Source organism: Alnus glutinosa, chromosome 9 (assembly GCF_958979055.1).
Source record: "Alnus glutinosa chromosome 9, dhAlnGlut1.1, whole genome shotgun sequence".
NCBI lineage: Eukaryota > Viridiplantae > Streptophyta > Magnoliopsida > Fagales > Betulaceae > Alnus > Alnus glutinosa.
Window position 1 is genome coordinate 3,200,366 of NC_084894.1, and position 6,252 is coordinate 3,206,617.

Sequence of the window (6,252 nt, forward strand, 5' to 3'; positions counted from 1 at the left end):
TGCAACGTGCTCGCAATATCTACTATTATTTTAATGTAATTACCTAAAAAATATTCAGTTTGTTCTTTATTTCAACTTTGACCTTAAAATTTTAGGTTCATCCATATTCGTTTATATAAATTTTTTTTTTTTTTTTTTTTTTTTTGATGAGACATTCGATTTTATAATTCTAACTTTTCATGAACTACACTAACGAGTACAGATGAGTTTTTTTTTTTTTTTTTATTTCAACAAAAGTCAAACTTTTATTGAAAATTCATCAACTCATCTGAGGACAAAAATTCCTTAAGTACTTTGGAGTTTCTTCGACTCAAACCCTATTTATAATGTACAAATAGTCTCTCGAGCTATGGTATAAGCATCCGAATTTGCACTCCTCTTGACTGTGCAACGCTCCACGATCTTAACTAATGCAAACCCTCTTTTATTTCATCAACTATATATCCAATTTTGCTATAATAATTTTCCTCCGTTTTAATCGATGTTACAATATGTAGGGCATTCCCCTTCAAAATAATGTCATTAAAACCCATCTCTCTACTTAATTCTACTGTTTGTAAAGTAGCCAAGGCTTCGGCCACAACGGTTCAACTAACAAATTTCTAGTAGTACTACGTGCAGTTAAGACAACGCCTTCGTAGTCCCTTACAACAATGCCAATTCTAATACTTCCACAATTCTTATCCACAACCACTTACCAATCAACTTTGTACCTTACTGCAGGGGGTGGCTGCCAAGAGACTGGGGATGCTTCATAGGTGAGACTTCATATCTTTATCTCTGTTGACATAGCACTTCGAGAATAATGTTACTAACACTCAATAAAAGTCTCTTCCAACCAGCATAGATCAACATTATTATTAGACACCTCATTTGCCAAAACATGGGCTGCAAAGTTGCGATTATAAAGTAGCAAATTGCAACATAAATTTTCTAGGTTTCTAAGAAGTATCACCATCTATTATATTATGGAGTAATTCTGACAACATATTGTTACAAACAACTTTAAACTACACATCTTACCACATATCTATATATATAGTGGCAATCACAAACCCAACCATGTGCACAATTTATTTTAGTAAGACAATTACAATCGTAGTGCCTTATATCTCTCGATCCCTTTCCTCTTTTTTCTGTCTTTTTTTTTTTTTTTTTGATATATTTACACAAGAGGAAAAATTCAAACTAGTGACATTTCGCTTCAAGAGACGTGATCCCCTTTTCTGTCTCCTTTATTCTCCTTGCATCTTTCTCTCTACCGGTTGGGATGTAGCTTGTAAAAGCAGCAACACTTATAGCTGAAGCATACACCACTTTTATAACCCTCCGACACGCAATCGAATCTACACCTAGCCGTGTAGTGTGGCCCATGAGTACATCTTCCCCGGAATTTTTTGCTTACATGTAGAATATTATGAGAAAGTTTTGAACCCAATTCATGTCCACCTTCTACAATAGGAGGAAGTATTAAAGCCAATATTAGATAGAGAAAGAAAAAGAGAATATTGCTATTTGCTCAATATTCTCTTGGCTAATGTAGTGACATATATATATATATATTGTGAGTTATAAAATCATGTTAATATTATAAATAGAATTTCTAAAACATCGATACATGTTGCATTTTTTTTTTTTTTTTAGTATAACAATTTTTAGAGAAAATTTTCTTGATGGTACTATTATATGACTAAAATTTGCCTACAAATCCAAAAGTTATAGAATTGCTCAAAATTCGACCTTGTACGTGATATTAATTCATCAAGATTTTTAAATTACAAGTGAAATAATTAATTGAAATGGGAGGTAAATTGCAGATGCTGCTCTAATACCACATCAATTAATCACCAATTATTTCAAAAGTTTAACTTAATAGAAGAAAGTTAATTTAATCATTCAATTCATATTCTAACACTCACTCAACACATTGCATAATTAATTGAAATTTGTTAAACCGTAGTGTCAAAGTTCGAACCTAATATCACTGCTCTTATATAACGTCAAATCAAAATTTATCCCAAAAGATTAAACATATAAGAAATGGTTGATTAATCATATATTTAGTTAATATTCTCACAATAATTAGAAGAAAACAAGACTTTATATAACATGCACAATAATGAAACTTCTTTTATTTTTTTTGACATATCCACACAAGAGGGGGGATTCGAACTAGTGACCTCCGCTTTATGAGGCATGGTCCCCAGTCGATTGAACTACCCTTTGAGGGCCGCAATAATGAAACTTAAAACTGCGTTCTTACCTCCGTTTACAAGAAAGCCGTAGATTACGAGGATAGCAAAAATAAAAATGGATATTATAGTTTTAGCCATACTTCTTTTCCTTGGGGCCAAATACAATGGGGGAAGAGAAGTATTTATAGCAAAAGTCACTTCGTTTCAGGCTTGGATTATACTAATACTGGGGCCATCAACTGTTGGATATTTCAAAGGGTTGTTAAATTTGGGCCAATAAAAATAAAATTAAGGACAAATTAAATTCTTTATTAACCTTTTGTGCTACTGCTTCGACAAAAAGAGGTATTTATAATAGAAGTCACTTTGTTTCAGGCTTGGATTTATGGATTATGCTAATACTGCATCAAGGTTTGGACGGGCCAACAACTATTGGATATATTAAAGGGTTAATTATTAGATTTTTGAGCCAAGAAAAAAAAAAATTAAGAACATATGCCTTAATTACTAATCTTTTATGCTACTGCATTGACATTTTAAACTTACTGCTTAGGTTGTGTCATTGTGAGCCTAATAGGTTAGGAACACTTCATGCACACAACACGATTGACTAGTTAAAAAAGATTACTGCTCTGTTTGTTAGATATATATATATATATATATATATATTTTTTTTTTCTCAAAAGAAAAGAGCCATACTCCTCTTCTCCTTGGTGCCAAATACAATGGGGAAAAAAAGTAATTATAGCAAAAGTCACTTCGTTTTAGGCTTGGATTATGCCAATATTGCATCAAGGTGTGGACGGGCCAACAACTATTGTATATATTAAAGGGTTAATCATTAGATTTTTGAGCCAAGAAAAAGAAAAAAAGAAGGAAAAAAATATAAAAAAGCTTCCTGAACTGACAATTGATTTTAAAATATATAGCTTCCTGAATTTTTAAGTGTATTAATGTGACCCATCAAACTACTAAAGTGTATCAAAAATGTCACTTTTATCGAAATATTTCTATAAAACCCATATTCTCTTCAGGACGAATAATTCTCCTCATCCAGACCACAACTGATTTTTCGCATTAAAAACACGTCTCATCCATCAAATCTGCGCATAAAAGTACCATCTTGGCCATTATCTAATATCATCCGGACGCTACTCCTTGTTAGTCTAGACAAATCTTTGAAGCCTCATCTTTTAGACGGTATCCTCACACCTTTGGAAGAGATCGATTTGAAATTTTGTATATTTCATAAGTTTCAAATCAAGTTCTGATCAATTTCTAGCTGTCCGACACCCTCGGGCCAATTAACCCGTGTTAGTCCGTACCTTATTTAACAAGCGTCCTAAGTTCAAATTTGTTCTATTTTTTAAGTTTTATGCTTTTTGTAAATTTTTATTTTTCTCAAGTGTTACAAATTATATTTAGGCCTAAAGGAATTATGTACAACCCATTTGATTTTAGAGGTCTCTTTCGGATTAAAAATGATGATGAAATACTGTTTTGGGACCTAGATTTACATGAGAAATAGGATTTGGTTTAAGAAAATTGTTTTTATTAGATTATGTGATACACATTTTGGATGATTGCCAAAAACCCAGTTCAAACCATAAAGAATAAGTAGTAAAGATATATCAACACTAATACCAAGCTCAGTAGAGGTCGATTGAGCATGGTGTGGCAGAGCCACATTAAGCATGCCCTGCCCGGCAAACCCCCTTCCCCAAAATTTTATGAAAATTTTTCATACCTTTATAATCTAATGATATTCGGACACCCCTAGAAAAAGTAATACTTGGCCCCTCCAAAATCTTTTAAATTTAGGTTAAATGCGTTTTTGATACTTGAGTTTTGAAAACTTTATTTTTTGGTACTTGAGTTTTGATTCGCAACAAAGATGGTACCTCTATTTTAAAAAAAAAAAGACCAAATTAATACCTCAATTAAGTTTTTAGTTTAAAAACTAACGGTCCGTCAAGTGCCAACCCCTAAGGGTTGACACGTGTTTTAGTATAAAAAAAATAAAGAATCTTTAAAAATTAATTAAAAAAATTGAAAAAATAAAAAGAAAAATAATAGGGGTGGCTCTTGGCCAGCCATCCCCATTTTGGTCAAAGGGTGGCTCTTGATCGGTCTGGGGTTGGAGGTGGCCGAACTACCCCCGAGGGCCAAAAACCTAGAACAATTTTTTTTTTTTTTTTTTTTTTTTTTTTTTTTTGGGCCATGGGGTGGCCAAATCACCCCCATCTCTCTTGGCCAAAATGGGCCACCCCTCTTCTTCTTCTTCTTCTTTTTCATTTTTTTTTTTTAAGTTTTTAATATTTTATTTAATTTTTAAAGATTTTTTTATTTTTTATTTTTTATTTTTATACTAAAACATGTGTCAACCCTCTGGCAGGCCATTAGTTTTTGGACAAAAAACTTGACTGAGGTACTAATTTGATATTTTTCCAAAACAGAGGTACCATCTGTGATGCGAATTGAAACCCAAGTACCAAAAAATAAAGTTTTTAAAACTCGGGTACCAAAAATGTATTTAATCCTTTAAATTTTTATCATACCCTTCTTAAAGGGAGGTTGAGCCGAGTGATTCTACATGTACATTAAGTGTCAATCAAGTGTCCATAAAAAATGAGGTGGATTTTAAAATTACCATTAGACGTGTGATTGATCAAATGATGATTTTGATCAAATGACCGGTAATTTTAAAAGCCACCTCATTTTTTCATAGACATTTAATGTGCATGCAGAATTACTCCATATTCAGTTTGTGCTTGTTAATTAGTTGATAGGAATTTCTTTTGGTTTCCATGTTGTTCAAGAGAGCATAAACACTTGATCATTTACAAGGAAAAACACTGAGAGCTAGCAGTTCAAATGAATATCGCAGGCGTTGCTGATCCGGAATCCCGCGGACCCGTCGGCCTCTTCCGTCGAGAAAGAGAAAGCGAGAAACCGACTGTTGGAGATTATAATGGGTTGTATATAAACAAAGTCAATAGAGGAGTGAGTATGGGGAGCTGCAAAGACTGTTTGAGTTGCGAAAGGAAAAAGGGAATGAGGGTGAGGCTATGCAAAAGCATCTTTCTGATTTGGCTGTAGAAAAGCACCGTACCGTTTGGTTTTGGATATAGAAGATTACTGTTTGGCTGTAGAAGACCTTTACCGCAATTATTTCCCACCAAAAGCTGATCAGCAAAACGAGAATAGTAACATAGTGCAAGTCCTTCATACTTGCAATTTGAAACTTTTTCTAGATGTGTGTTTAAACTTTTTGTTCCTTTCTGGGTGAAGTGAAACTGGCGTTCCTCTAAGCGAACTGAGCCGATGGATAGTAATGGCCGAATCTAGGCGGCTTGGCTATGACAAGGTTGAAAGACAGATTGCAGAAACTTCTGAGAATTTGAGGCAAAACAAGGAGAATGAGGCTAGAGAAAAGCACCTGAAGCTGAGTAGCGGAGATGCTGACCAAAATAAGAATGCCGGCGCCAGCCAAACTGGTGCAGAGAATTTGACTGAGGAAGCTGACTAGACTCTTTTTTTATTTGTCATTTACTACTAAGTTTTTGCAGTGATGTAAGAATATTTTCTTATTAATTTCTTGGAATAGGTGTATGCCAATATAATACGAAACTAAAAAATGAATTAACCACAAACAAACAATCACCAAAATATAAAAAGCAATTGACATAAATATTTAATGACAAAGTAAAAACTCTTTGAATTCTAGAGTAGAATCCTCAAAAAATTCTTGCCTAGAAGTCTCCTTAAATATGCTTCTAAAGAAAACCTAGTTCTAAACGAAATAGGATTACTAGGCGACGTCAAGACTCTCATTGCCCTAAATGTCTGGACATGATGCCGCACTGTCCTGACATAAAACATATGAGAACTTTCTGAAACTTATGTCCGAACACGAAAAGACTTGGGAGTTCTTTAAAAGATTTATCCAAACATCAACACAGGCCGTCCAAACATGCAAATACTTTGATGCTCCCTGAAAATCCTGTCTAGACATGTTCACAAGGCGTTCGAACACCAAAGTATGATATGTCTTCTT

At 33.7% G+C, this 6,252-nt stretch overlaps 1 long non-coding RNA gene across 1 annotated transcript; it reads right to left on the reverse strand.

Annotated features, from left to right (window-relative positions):
• Positions 1 to 938: 938 nt before the first annotated feature.
• LOC133878328 (uncharacterized) lies at positions 939 to 2,515 on the reverse strand. The gene is made up of 2 exons (XR_009901879.1): positions 2,264 to 2,515; positions 939 to 1,452 (listed from the first exon to the last, which is right to left on the reverse strand). It is a non-coding gene; the product is annotated as an uncharacterized LOC133878328 (long non-coding RNA).
• Between the last annotated feature and the right edge of the window lie 3,737 nt (positions 2,516 to 6,252).